Source organism: Tamandua tetradactyla, chromosome 5 (genome assembly GCF_023851605.1).
Source record: "Tamandua tetradactyla isolate mTamTet1 chromosome 5, mTamTet1.pri, whole genome shotgun sequence".
Taxonomy (NCBI): Eukaryota; Metazoa; Chordata; class Mammalia; order Pilosa; family Myrmecophagidae; genus Tamandua; species Tamandua tetradactyla.
In genome coordinates, this window is record NC_135331.1 from 37,782,560 (window position 1) to 37,795,703 (window position 13,144).

Sequence of the window (13,144 nt, forward strand, 5' to 3'; positions counted from 1 at the left end):
AATCAAAAGTCACAAACTGTGCGGGGCCATGACCCCTGCACACCTTTTTTGGGGGGAAGAGCTGCCCTTTAACAAAGTGTTCCCTGCCATCCCAGGAAGGTTCCCTGTCTCTAAGGCAGCCCCACTTCCACTCCTGCCAGTGGTGGGACTGAAACAGAGGATGCTGGCTGCTTTCTGTCCTGAGTGAGTTGAAACTGTAGCTATCCTTGGAGCTGGGACCTAGCAATCTGAATTCACTAGTCACTGCTGGTTTCCAGTCATGCACCTAGGCTGGTCTTGGAGAAAAACCGCCCTTCAGCAAACTGTTCCCCACAGGCCCAAGATGTCACTATGTTTCTAAATCAGCCCCAAAGGAATCTATTTTTAACATGATAGACTTGGAAAATAAAAGGAAAGTTACCAAAATCAAGAAACAAAACATAAACTTTGCGTGAATGAAACAAAACAAAAATAAAAACCTGAAACTAGAAAAACAGTATGCCCAAAATGAAAATATTCCTTTTATATAACTTGTTTGGCATGATTTGGATCCAGCAACTGTTTGCTTAAGGAATGACAGGCAAGTATTTTCTGAACTCAGGACGATTCATCTATAGACATCAACTCTAGCTTCATCCTGTCAGGTGAAGCCACAGGCCTGCCCTTGTCTGTTGACACTGGTTGTAAATACAGGGGAATGTAGCACCAATAAGATAATCACCATCAGTCTGCTCCTATTCCAAAAGCCGTCTACCTCCCTATCAAACACTGGTTCTGTAAAGGAAATTGTTGCTGCATTCACTGTACTAGGTAATAGTGAGACACCTCTTTTTTCACACAGGGACTTTCTGGAGGGGAGCCTGCTGCTCTGCTTGTGCCTCTCTCCTCTCCTGCCTGACCCACTTGGGATGGAGGTGATAAAAATCTGTCCTTTCTTCCAAGATTCAGGAAGGAATACCTCCTAATTTAGACCCTCTTGATTTCTCCCAAGGACAATTTGCTCAATAAACAAACGTTATTGAGTGCATAATATCTGCAACATACCATTCTAGATGCTGTGATAGAGCAGAGAACAGAACAGAGACAAAATTCTGCCCTTATGAATAACACTAGAGTAGAAAAAGAAAGACAATTTAAAAATTAAATAAGTCAAAATACAGTAAATATAGTAGATGGCAACAAGTATTATGGAGAAAAAGAAAGAATATCAGCAGAGGTTATGGTTGTAAACAGGATGATCACAACAGGCCTCACCAAGATCGAGGATGACTGGAGCAAAGTGAAGAGGAGTAGAAGAGGAGATTGGAGATAAAATGGGGCATCAGGCCTGAAGGGCCTTAGAGGCCACTGTAAGGGTCTTGGCTTTTATTCTGTGAGAGATGGGAAGTTCTTTTGATGGTCTTGAGTAGCAAAGAGCAATAATTAGTATAACAATATTTTAACTGGACCCTTCTGGTTGTTTTGTGGAGCAAGGTCTACAGGGATGAAGGAGGAAACTAGAGAGCAGTTCAGGAGCTTTTACAATAATCCAGGAGATGGATGACGGTGACGAGAACCAGGACAGCAGTAGTGAAAAGGAAAGAAGTGAGCATCATCATATATTCTGAAGATGAAATTAAGAAAATGTGCAAATTGTTTTAGATGAGAAGTGTAAGGGTTAAAAAATTGAAAACTGGAAGAACGGGGTTGCCATTAACTGAGATAAGAAGAATGACTTGGAGGATAGGTCAGAAGATTTGTTTTGGACATTGTGTTAGTTTGAAAGCACCCAGAATGCGGTATACCAGAACTGGAAGAGCTTTTATAAAGGGGAATTTAATAAGTTACAAGTTTATAGCTCTAAGGAAGTGAAACCAAAAAGAGGTTACCTTCACTCAAGAAAGGCTAATACTGTTCGGAACAGCTCTGTAAGCTGGAAAGTCACATAGCTGTCATCCACTGGTCTCTTGATCTTGGGCTCTGGTGTTTTTAGCCTCTCTTCCTGTGGGCTTCTTCTTTCTTCACTTTGCTTCTCCAAGGCTGGCTTTCATCTCTTGGTTTCCCTTGGGTCTCAAGAGGCTCTGGCTTGCTTAGCGTCTCATGGTGACGTCTGTTGGGCTCCAAGCATCTCCAAACATCCATGTCTCTGTTCTCTGCCTGTCAGCTCCACTCCAAAGTTTTTGTCTCCTCTGTTGTTTCTGGCTCTCTCCAAAATGTTTTCTCTTTTAGAGGATTCCAGTAAACTAATCAAGATCCACCTGGAATGGGTGGAGTCACATCTCCATTTAATCAAACATCACACCCACAATTGGGTGTGTCACATCTCCATGAAGATAATCTAAAAGTAAGTTTCCAACTACAGTATTGTATCAGGATTAAAAGAAAGGTTGCTCCCTCAAGATTGGATCAGGATTAAAACATGGCTTTTTTAGGGTACATAATACTTTAAACCAGCAACGATATGTAAAGCTTCAGATTTCAATTTGACATATAAAAGGAAAACTGGATAGACATCTAGATATATAACTGTGGAGTTCAGGGAGAGGCAGAAAATATGAACATGGGAGTCATCACCATTCAGGTGGTATGAAAAGGTATGATACCAGTTGAGTGCACCAAAGGAATGATCAGAGGCAGGGAAGAGCTGAGGTTATGGTAGTCCTGGAGCACATGGATATTTTGAAATTTCAAAGAAGAAGAAACATCAAAAGAATCTGAGAAGGAGTGACCAGTGGGGTAGAAAAACAAATCAGAGAGCTAAGGGAAAAGTGTTTCAATGAGAAGAAAGTGATTGACTGCATCTAATGCTGCTAATAGGTCCAATATGGCCCAATAAGGTGATGACTGAGACTGGGAACAAGTTTGTGGCAACACTAAAATCAATAGTGACCTTGATAAGGGCAGTTATGAGAAGGGGAAGAGGTAAAAGCCTAAATGAAGTGTGTGTAAGAAGAGAAAAGGAGAAATTATAAGCAGTGACAGTAGGCAAATCCTTTGAACATTCTGCTGTAAAAGGAGGAAGAAGGTCAGTAGCCAAAGGAGGAATTAGTATCAAAAAGATAGTCTACTGTTAGCTTTGTTTTGTTTTTTAATATGAAAATTAATAATTGTATGCAAATAAGAATGATACAGCAGAAAGAGAAAAATAAATGATACAGAAGAAATTTGTTGAAGCAATGTTTCTCTGGAACGAGGAAAAAGAACCCAGCTTATCTGTAACACAAGAAGGAAGGTAGATGGTTCTGGAACAGTTGTTGGTAGGTGCACAAACAGGGTGTATGTGTTCTTTTCTAATTGTTCCTATTTTCTCTATGAAAAGGGAAGGAAAATCATCAGCTCAAAGCAAGAGTGGGGGAGGTTGGTTAGAGAAATTAGTTGTCTAGGAGAGTAGGAGAGTAAATGGACAAGGAATCTGTAATGTGACTACTAAGCAACACTAAGGGACCTCTTAACATTTTTGATGATAATTTAAAGTGAGATCAGCAAGCCCAGTTGTATGTTCTTTGCCAGCCATCTTCAACTTCACATACAGGCATGAAGTAGGCAGAGAATAAGATAAAAGCCAGATCTAGGTTTTGCTAAGCCATTGCCATGAAGGGTATGGATGGTAGTGGAGAAAGTTAAGTACATGAGCAAAGAAATGGTTATGATCGATCATGAAATCTAAGTGAGGAGGGATGTCAGAGACAGTGAAAAGGTGATACAGCCAGTGAAAACCAGGACTGAAGGGCTCACTGTGCAAGGGCCAAGGACTGTTTCAGTTGAGACACTAAAGGAAGTAAGCTGGCAGTGATCATCAGTGTGAGATGGTTTAAATTGAGATTATGGAGGAGTTTTAGGTTTAGTCACGACAAAGGAGAGGATACAATCATGTGCTTGAATGGTTTATGCAGGGTGGAAAACAAGCACTGCAGGACAGGAGTTAAAAAACTGAGAGGGCAGGATGCCAAAAGGATCGTCTAAAATAAGTGAAGAGAGTAATAGGGATCCAAGACATGAAACCACTGAGAAATAAGGGAGAAGGACCCCAGAGGCTGATACTTCCCTGCAACAGTGAGGGAAAGTAGATGATAGAGTTTGAACACAAGAGGTTCTAAGGAGGGGATGGACAGCCTGAAGGTAGTTATGAAGAGTGTAAAGGACTCCTACCACACACACAGGCCCAGCAGAGCAAGTCTGTTAGAAAAGCAAAAGCAGTCAAACTTGAGAAGGCTGTGGGATGCAGTATCCTCAAGAGAGATCCAGGTTTTGATTATAAAGCAAAAAAGGTAAAACAGAGAGGATTCAGCTCATGATGGACCATGAATTTCACAGGTCCAAGTGGAGGTGAAAAGGGTGGGAGATGGGTGGGAGATAGGAACAGAATAGGTGATGGGGAGTTGGGATTGAAAAGTAGATGAGAATGAGTAAGTCTGGAATCTAAGGTTCCCTGTGGTGTCTGATGTAAAGGGCGATCAAAGGAATAAAGTGATTCACCCTGGTGGACTAAAAGCAGATAATGGTGCCGAGCCTGTGAATGCTGGGAGGTGGGAGGGTTGGGAGAATAACCTTCCTTTTTTGACTCCTGCAGATGGAAACAAGAAAGACTATGGATGGATGATTTTACTCTGAGTACCTGGAGTTCTCAAGGGTAATATGAATTTTAGAACATTTATATAGTTCAAGATACTTTATTCCATTTGCAACAGCACCTAATTGTTCACACCATAATTGCTTCCAGAAGGAAAATCTGAAAGTAAGAAAACACTGTCTGCTTGCATTTAGATAATTAAATAATTGAAGTGTCTCCCAAACCAAATTCCCATGATTCCATCATTTTCTCTCTTTAATCTTTTGCCTTATTAATCTTCACATTTCAGATATATCCACATCTCATTTCAGATATATTCATTCTCTCAGTACATGTGCCTGAAAGCAAACCTATCATGAGTGAAGGATCTGGTCTGGAATCCCAGTTCTGCCAGTTTTAGGATTTTGTGCCAGTCACTCAGTTTCCAGGTCCCAGGTTCTCATGTATAAAATAAAGGAACTGCACCAAATCTGTGTTTCCTAAACATTTATGAAGTTGATAGAATAATATTGTTCTGACAGATGTTAACATGAAAAGGATTAAAATAAATTTGAGCAACCTACTTTACTTAAACCTCCCTTTATGATTAACAAAGTGCTGTAACACATTTAAGGCTCTGAGAAATCCTGCAATGAAGAAGCTTACAAAATTTCTTTTTAACTTTGGATTTCACACACCTATTAGCCCATAGAACCTTTTTATTATTGGACACCTTTTAACATCTTACAAAATATAGTTAAAAACCCATTCTAAAAAACACTGGGCTTCATGATATTTAAGATCCTTTGAGATGTAATATTCTAAAATTTTGTATCAGAATCATTTAAAAGACTCCTTACTACACTGGCATTATACAGGGTTGTGATGGTTAGGTTCTGATGTCAGAATGCTTATTTATCTCAACTACTATTTTTGTATACTAGACTTTATACAAACAATAGCTCTGAGCCACTAAACTAGAAAAATGGAGTTTGCCACACTTCAGCAAGGCTAAATTAGTTACATCTTTCAAAACAATACATTCATTATACAATTTGTTTCTTTGCTCATTTCTTATTCACAAAGTATTTAAAATAAATATCATATGTCCATACAATGTCTCAGTCACTAAAACTTAAACAGTTTCTTTCTAAAGCTTCATCTCTGATACAATGACATTTGAGATTTCCTTCTCAAAGTTTAAAAAAAATGCATAAAATAAAATCAATGCTAATTGGGGCCCCTGACTGACAGATCTAGGATAAAACAGCTGAGTATCCCAGCAGCAGTGGCTGGCTCTCTCATGTATTATATCCAGTCACAATTGTATAGTCCTTATCTTCTGCCCCTGTGATTATAAGAACCTTACAACTAACCTTCATTTTTACCCAGTAATCCTGTTCTTCAATTTTTGAGTCTTGTTATCACTAAAGACAGCCCTTAATATTTATTAATGAAGGATCTTGGGTCAGGCCAGAACTAAACCACCCAAAGTCCAAAGTAATCTTAATAACCAAGATTGGATCTAACCAAAATGGGCCTGCATGACATGTGCAGTAGCTTAGACTTTAACCTACAAGTCACATATACCGCATTCCACCATTTTCTGACACATATTCTGTGACTAAGCACATAAGAAATCTGTGCATGCTCAACAATTAGATCACCTCTAATTACATCATCTGGGGCCACTGTGTTCATTATCCTAAGCCCCGCCCATCTTTTTTCAATAAAACTATCAGAATTACAACAGTTCAGGGAGACAGATTTTGGGCCACTGGGCCATCTGCTCTCCTACTATGTGCCTAGTAATAAACTCTTTCTCTTTTTGAAATCCTGGCGTCTCAGGAATTACTAAGCACGTTGGACACAGCCTTTGTCTGGTAACATGATCTCGGTGGACCCCAGACTCCTCTCCCCTCATCCTGAGCACAGCTTCCACAGTTCTGCATCCAGCAATACCTGGGGGGAAGCCCAAAGGCATGACTAGCCATCTACTGTGAAAAGCCATGACCCCAGGCACTGTGAATACCCATCTTTCAGGCACGGTGACAGCAGATCCATAAGGTACTAGTCACTGTGGTCAGCTCCCCTGTCTCCCCACTGTAAGCCAGAAGCAGATCCCCTGCCATGGATGCCATCTTTCCAGACAGTCACTGCAGATTAGGAGGGGCCAGCCCAAGGGGAAGAGGTACCACAGGAGCACCACCTGCTGGGAAGAGCAGTAAGTGCAGTCTGACAAATGCCTAATCTGCCTAGGTTTTTAAATATATGTATATATTTCATCTATATTTTATTATTATTCATTTTTATATATTTCATATATTTTTATTTTTTATTTTCACATCTTCTTATTTTTAAATTCTCTCTCCCTTCTGTGGGCACCAGTCTGAGTTCATTCCCAATATATCTTACAGTGCCTGCTTCTTAACTTCAGGTCCAACTATTGGCAAGGTGCGTTTTATTTTATTTCATTGTGGGGGGTAAATAGGCCAGGAATTGAACACAGACCTCCTAGGTGGTGGGCAGGCATTCTGCCACAGAACTACCCATGTCTAGCTATTAACAGACTCTCAAGTAAAACTGTACCCCCTATATGAGATTTGAGTATAGTTTGGCAGGGAATTACTGACAAACCAAGGGCAAAAGGGAACTTTCAACACAAAACCAAGAAAATACAAAACAATAGATGAATGAAAGAAATCAACTTGCAAAATAAGCTTATTAAAATAATCAAATGGGGGAGGAGCCAAGATGGCAGCTTAGCAAGGTGTGGGATTTAGTTTGTCCTCCAGAACACCTACTAAAAAACCAGGAACAGTACAGAACAGCTCCAGGGGCCATGTCAGTGACTGGACACACAGCATACCCCAGTCTGGACCAGCTGGAAAGGCTGCAAGCCCCCCCAGAAGCTTGAGTTCCCCAAGCCACGGTGGCCGGTGCCCCTCCCCTACAGGCTGCTTCCCAGAGGGGAAAGGAAAGAGACTTTACCAGCAGCAGGGGCTGACCCCAACTAAACGACAATTGTGGAATTAACTCACAAATTCTGACTACTAAAAATAGGCCCCCAGCTCAGGTGAACCTGGTCAAAGAGGAGGTCACTCATTTTTGCCCCAGTGCCAAGAGGGCAGGGCTGACAGAAAAAGAAAAAAGAAAATAAAAAAGAACTAGAGGTTTTTGTGGCTGTGTTTCTATGGAGGCTTGGCTGCCTTTGGATACAATGGAAGGACTTCTCAGGCTGCAAATGCCCCAGGCATAGGCAGAAACAAGCTTCTTTGAGAGTTTGTCTGGAGCCTGTGCCTTCTCCAGGGGAGGGGTGAGACCCAACTCAGGTGGAATCCCTTCCTCAAGGAATTCAGACCCCAGGGCTTGGTAATTTGAAGCCATTAAAACCAGCCTACAACCTCTCTTCTATCTCCACCATGCCCCCAGCAGGGAGAGTCTGCCAAAGGTAAAGGTACCACGTCATTTTATGCTGGTGGGACTGCAGGCAGACAAGTGCCACATACTGGGAAGGATAAGAAAACAGAGTGCAGAGACTTCAAAGGAAAGTCTTTCAACCTGCTGTTTCTCACCCTCAGGGAAAACTGACACAGGTGACTCTTTTCTCCTGATAGGAGGCCAGTTCGGTCTGAGAAAATCTGGCCGGGGTCCATAATACCTAAGTAGACCCTCCTAAGGGTGGTAGGGGGAAAGACACCATACAGACTGAGCAAGAAACAAGAAAACAAGAACTGAAAAATTTTCCTTTGTTAAACAAAACCTAAACTAGAGGTCCAGAAAAAGCTGAACTGAATGTCAAAGAACAGACAGACAGCGAATTCATCCAGCAAGAAAACCCTAGGTAAAAGAAGTGAAAACAATCCCCAGAATAAACTAATTAAGGTAATTAATGCCTAGATGCCAGCAAAAAAACAGAAAACACACTAGGAAAATTGAAGATATGGCCCAAAGGAACAAACCAACAATTCATATGAGATACAGGAGTTGAAATAATTAATTCAGAATATACAAACAGACATGGAAAACCTCATCAAAAATCAAACCAATGAACTGAGGGAGGATATAAAGAAGGCAAGGAATGAACAAAAAGAAGAAACTGAAAGTCTGAAAAAACAAATCACAGAACTTATGAGAACGAAAGACAGTAGAAGAGATGAAAAAACAATGGAAACCTACAATGGTAGATTCCGAGAGGCAGAAGATAGGTTTAGTGAACTGGAGGATGGAACATCTGAAATCTGACAAGAAAAAGAAAATATAGGGAAAAAAAATGGAAAAATACAAGCAGAGACACAGGGAATTGAATGACAATATGAAGTGCATGAATATACATGTTGTGGGTGTCCCAGGAGGAGAAGAGAAGGAAAAAGGAGGAGAAAAACTAATGGAGGAAATTATCACTGAAAATTTCCCAACTCTTACGAAAGACTTAAAATTACAGATCCAAGAAGTGCAACGTACCCCAAAGAGAATAGATCCAAATAGACATATTCCAAGACACTTACTAATCAGAATGTCAGAGGTCAAAGAGAAAGAGAGAATCTTGAAAGCAGAAAGAGAAAACAATCCATCACCTACAAGGGAAGCCCAATAAGACTATGCATAGATTTCTCAGCAAAATAATTAAATGCCCCAAATCCAACAGAAAATCACAAGTACATGAAGATCAAGGCAGAAATGGCCCAACCAAATGTCCAGGTCAAAACACTGGAGGGGAACAACTACTCATGGATATTTATTTAGAAATAAAGGATATCAGGAAGACACTAGAAGAACATAAAGAATTCAAAAGATTAAAGAGAAAAATGACAGATCTCACAGAGATGAAAGATACAGTAGACCAAATGAGAAATATACTAGAGACACATGGTAGCAGATTTGAAGAAGTAGAAGGAAGAATAACTGAGCTAGAAGACAGAAAAAATGAACTAGAGTGAACAAAAGAACAAATGGCAGAAAAGATGGAAAAATGGAACTGGATCTTAGGGAATTTATGGACAACAAAAGGTGCACAAATATTAAAATCACTGGTGTCCCAGAAAGAGAAGAGAAGAGTAAAAGGCTGAGGAGTTTAGTTGAAGATATAATACGGAAAACTTCTATCCTGCCAAATTGTCCTTCAAAATTAAGGGAGGCATTAAAGTCTTCAAAGACAAAGACTAAGAGAACTAGTCAACAAGAGACCTGCCCTACAAGAAATACTAAAGGGAGTCCTGTCAGCTGGAAAAAAAAAGATAAAGAAGTCTAGAAGAGGGCACAGAATTTTAGAGTACCAGTAAGGGTAATTTTTTTTTTTAATTTTTTTTATTAATCAAAAAAAAGAAAAGAAATTAACACAACATTTAGAAATCATTCCATTCTACACATGCACTCAGTAATTCTTAGTATCATCACATAGATGTATGATCATCATTTCTTAGTACATTTGCATTGATTTAGGAAAAGAACTAGCAAAACAGCAGAAAAAGATATAGAATGTTAATATAGAGAAGAGAATTAAAATAATAATATTAATAAAATATATATATATAAAAAGGAAAAAGAAAAAAAACAAAAACAAAAGATACAAACACACAAACAAACAAACAAAAAACCATATTTCAGGTGCAGCTTCATTCAGTGTTCCAACCTAGTTACATTACACTTAGGTATTATTGTGCTGTCCATTTTTGAGTTTTTGTATCTAGTCCTGTTGCACAGTCTGTATTCCTTCAGCTCCAATTACCCATTATCTTACCCTGTTTCTAACTCCTGCTGGTCTCTGTTACCAATGATATATTCCAAGCTGATTCTCGAATGTCGGTTCACATCAGTGGGACCATACAGTATTTGTCCTTTAGTTTTGGGCTAGACTCACTCAGCATAATGTTCTCTAGGTCCATCCATGTTATTACATGCTTCATAAGTTTAGTCTGTCTTACAGCTGCATAATATTCCATTGTAGGTATACGCCACAGTTTGTTTAGCCACTCGTCTGTTGATGGACATTTTGGCTGTTTCCATCTCTTTGCAATTGTAGATAATGCTGCTATAAACACTGGTGTGCAAATGTCCATCTGTGTCTTTGCCCTTAAGTCCTTTGAGTAGATACCTAGCAGTGGTATTGCTGGGTCATAATCCATTCTGCCATTCTATGTCTTTTGATTGGGAAATTCAGTCCATTAACTTTTAGTGTTATTACTATTTGGATAATATTTTCCTCTACCATTTTGGCTTTTGTATTATATATATCATATCTGATTTTCCTTCTTTCTACACTTTACTCCATACCTCTCTCTTCTGTCTTTTCGTATCTGACTCTAGTGCTCCCTTTAGTATTTCTTGCAGAGCTGGTCTCTTGGTTACAAATTCTCTCAGTGACTTTTTGTCTGTAAATGTTTTAATTTCTCCTTCATTTTTGAAGGACAATTTTGCTGGATATAGGAGTCTTGGTTGGCAGTTTTTCTCTTTTAGTAATTTAAATATATCATCCCACTGTCTTCTAGCTTCCATGGTTTCTGCTGAGAAATCTACACATAGTCTTATTGGGTTTCCCTTGTATGTGACAGATTGTTTTTCTCTTGCTGCTTTCAAGATCCTCTCTTTCTCTTTGACCTCTGACATTCTAACTAGTAAGTGTCTTGGAGAATGCCTATTTGGGTCTAATCTCTTTGGGGTGCGCTGCACTTCTTGGATCTGTAATTTTAGGTCTTTCATAAGAGTTGGGAAATTTTCAGTGATGATTTTTTCCATTAGTTTTTCTCCTCCTTTTCCCTTCTCTTCTCCTTCTGGGACACCCACAACATGTATATTTGTGCGCTTCATATTGTCCTTCAGTTCCCTGATTCCCTGCTCAAGTTTTTCCATTCTTTTCCCGATAGTTTCTGTTTCTTTTTGGAATTCAGATGTTCCATCCTCCAGTTCACTAATTGTAGCTTCTGTCTCTTTAAATCTACCATTGTAGGTATCCATTGTTTTTTCCATTTTTTCTTCTTTGTCCTTCACTCCCACAAGTTCTGTGATTTGTTTTTTCAGATTTTCTATTTCTTCTTTTTGTTCAGCCCATGTCTTCTTCATGTCCTCCCTCAATTTATTGATTTGGTTTTTGAAGAGTTTTTCCATTTCTGTTCGTATATTCAGCATTAGTTGTCTCAGCTCCTGTATCTCATTTGAACTATTGGTTTGTTCCTTTGACTGGGCCATATCTTCAATTTTCCGAGCGTCATCCATTATTTTCTGCTGGTGTCTGGGCATTTGATCAGATTTCCCTGGGTGTGGGACCCAGCTGGTTGAAAGGTTTTTCTGTGGAATCTCTGGGCTCTGTTTTTCTTTTCCTGCCCAGTAGGTGGCGCTCGTGGCGGTTGATTGTCTGCGGGGCTGTCGGCCCGGGAAACCATGCATGGAGGCGGGGGTCACTGGTCGCGGCTTGGGGGAGTGCCGGTCCAAATTGCCCAGCTGGCCCGAGACGCCAAGCGTGACGGGAGGGCCCCGCTATCCAATGTTCCCAGTCAGACCGGGGAGCCACATGCGTGGAGGGGACCCCAGTCGCCAGCCCCCTGGCCAGGAAAACGTGCGCCCCTCGGGTATCTCACTGCAGCGGATTCTCCCTGCCCGTTCAGCCGTTCCAGAATGGGGTACGCTGTCTTTTTGGTCTCTGTCGTGACTCTGGGAGCTGTTTCGTGTTGTTTCTGTTTCTTTAGTTGCTTTTCTGGAGGAGGAACTAAGACCCACGCGTCTTACTAAGCCGCCATCTTTTCCGGAAGTCCAGTAAGGGTAATTTAAAGGATAAAAAGAGAGCGAGGGAAAATAATACATAGATCTGACAAATAAAAACTAAAGGACAAGATGGTAGATTCAAGAAATGCCTTTACAGCAATAACTTTGAATATTAACAGACTAGACTCACTAATTAAAAGATACAGGATGACATAATGGATTTAAAAAATTCATTTATATGCTGTTTACAAAAGATGCATCTTAGACCCAAGGACACAAATAGATTGAAAGTGAAAGGATGGGAAGAGATGCTTTACGCAAGCTGTATCCAAAAGAAAGCAGGAGTAGCTATACTAATATCAGATAAAATAGATAAACTTTAAATGTAAAGATGTCAGAAGAGATAAGAAGGACACCCCATATTTATAAAAGGGACAATTCACCAAGAGGAAATAGCAATCATGATGTTTGCTCCCAATCAAAGAGCTCCAAAGTATATGAGGCAAACACTGGCAAGACTGAAGGGAGCTTTAAATGTTTCAACAATAAATAGAGGGAGGCTTCAATATACCACTCTCCACTATAGATGGAACAACCAGACAGAGGAGCAACAAGGAAATAGAGAACCTAAACAATGTGCTAAATTAATTAGACCTAATTAGATATATATATAGAGAGATCCTTATAACCCAAAACATGAGGATATGCATTCTTCTCCAGTGCTAGATCATATGCTGAGACACAAAATAAGTCTCTATAAATTTAATAAGACTGAAATTATCCAAAGCACTTTAACCACAACAGAGTAAAGCTGTGAATTAATAATCACCAAAGAACCAGAACTTTCTCAAATATACAGAGATTAAACAACACAGTGGGTCAAGGAAGAAATTTCTAGAGAAATCGGTAAATATCTGGAGATGAATGATAATAAGAATA

The 13,144-nt window shown here is 39.8% G+C and overlaps 1 protein-coding gene and 1 pseudogene across 3 annotated transcripts in view; both read right to left on the bottom strand.

The window, feature by feature from the left end:
- The window catches only part of LOC143684055 (double homeobox protein B-like), a 29,059-nt pseudogene extending 19,116 nt beyond the window's left edge, over positions 1-9,943 (bottom strand).
- TTC28 (tetratricopeptide repeat domain 28) overlaps positions 1-13,144 on the bottom strand; it is an 896,291-nt gene that overhangs the window by 350,179 nt on the left and 532,968 nt on the right. The gene's annotated exons all lie outside the window — the stretch shown is intronic.